Genomic DNA, 2,000 nt, shown 5'->3' on the forward strand with positions numbered 1-2,000 from the left:
TGATATTCCTTATTCAATTCCTAATATAAAAGGATACTCATTTAAAACTATTTTGTATATAATTGGTAATTATATATGACCATGTAATTAAGTTAAAAAACTTAATTAGGGAGGGTAAATAAGTTTCATATGTAGTATAGCTAGGTAAAAATCCCTAAATTAAATTATCAAAAGTAGTGTATATAATTTCTCCTAATTTAAATTTGTTTTAAAATATATATATCTCCAATAAAGCCCAAAGATGATGATAGACCAAACCTAATACGGACTGTAATACTTTAATTGGGCTGCGGGCCCAAAATAAACGGCTACTTTTGGTTGTATAGTAATTTATTTGGGCCTTATTAAACTATAGCTGCCAGGAAAATCATCCAAAATATGTAAAAAGCAAGAAATGTCCCATGCAGGTCTCGAACCTGCGACCTTCGCGTTATTATCACAACGCTCAAACCAACTGAGCTAATAGGCCAACAAATAATTGCTTCATATAAGTATATTATTATTCATATTCACTTGTGTACACCAACTTATTGGTTTTCCTTTTCTTAAATGTTACTTTGTTATTATGCATATATCTAGAAAATACTTATTGGGTAACCCTCAATAGTAAACATGCAATACGGATTAGAACAAAGAGCATGCTGTATTATCTCAACTATGATTTTTCTCTCTTTCATTTTGATTATAAGTTAATTATTCTGTACCCATCTTTTGCTAATTCTAAGTATATATCACTATTTGCTTCTTTTGAGTTTCATATTTGCTGAAATCAACACATTTCAAAAGGGATATTCATAATTCATATTCTCATCTCTACTTTTAATCAAAGTACTATGATTAGTTACAATTTACAAAGACAAATTTTCACATTATATTACATATACACCACAACTATATTATAGAACGTCAGCTCATAAATTTCAAGTGAAATTATATACTCTTTAATTAACGCACCTAGCCAGAATAAAGAGCGTTACGTTGTCGCTCATCTCTATATGAGTGGCAAACAGAGAAAGGGATATATTAAAAGAAGAGTGTCTATTAAGCGGGCGTTTGGACATAAGAATGGTAAAATTACAAAAAGGAAGTGAAATTATTTTTAATTAAAAATGATATTTGAAAATTAAAGTTGTGTTTGGACATTAATATAATTTTGGGTTGTTTTTGAATTTTTTGTGAGTGATCTGAATAAAAATTTTAAAAAATAGTTTTTTTATATTTTCCAAAATTTTAAAATGTATCTTCAAATAAAAATTAAAAATTTTATGACCAAACACTTATTTCGAAAAAAAATAAATTCAAAAAATTATGAAATTTATTTTATGTCCAAACGGGCTATAAATTTGTTTCCGATTAAATATGGGCAAGTATTGCATTTAATTTACAAAGTTGCATGAATAATAGAACGATAATATAGTGACTTTAAATTCGCCGAAAAATCAAGCCTTAATTTGTCTAGCATAATTTCAATATAATAGGGTACTTACATTATTTTTAGGTTATTAATTTATGGATGTTTTACTTTTAAGTGATTAAGTTGTATAAATATTTCAGAATATCATCATAAAACTTGAAAGTTGATGAGCCTTCTTACTTTGTCATAAAAACATGAACTGTCTTTCTTCAGACGTTATTATAAATATTTCAGATACATTTATGATTGAATACCTGACGTTGTTTTCTCCATTATTATTATTTTTAATTTTTATAAGACGTGGGTATATTGTAGTGTTTTCTTTAATTTCTTTATTGGGGTTGATGATATATTAGTATTATTGTTCTAATGTTTACAAGGTGCTCAACTGAATCTGTATCTTTCTGTACATGTAAGAAAACAAACAAGATGTCAAGATATAATAAAAGGAAAATAGTAAGCGAACTAGCTCAACTTAAAACTAAATTATATATGATTTCAATTTTGTGGGTTCTGAAAATTTTACATCGATCATTAAAAATGCTAATAACTGGATTCTAAATACATATTTAATAATTTTAAATAC

The 2,000-nt window shown here is 26.6% G+C and overlaps 1 non-coding gene across 1 annotated transcript; it reads right to left on the bottom strand.

Moving 5' to 3' along the window:
* Nucleotides 1-395: 395 nt before the first annotated feature.
* On the bottom strand, nt 396-469 carry TRNAI-AAU (transfer RNA isoleucine (anticodon AAU)). The gene has a single exon. It is a non-coding gene; the product is annotated as a tRNA-Ile (tRNA).
* Nucleotides 470-2,000: the final 1,531 nt, after the last annotated feature.

Source organism: Nicotiana tomentosiformis, chromosome 10 (assembly GCF_000390325.3).
Source record: "Nicotiana tomentosiformis chromosome 10, ASM39032v3, whole genome shotgun sequence".
NCBI classification, from domain to species: domain Eukaryota; kingdom Viridiplantae; phylum Streptophyta; class Magnoliopsida; order Solanales; family Solanaceae; genus Nicotiana; species Nicotiana tomentosiformis.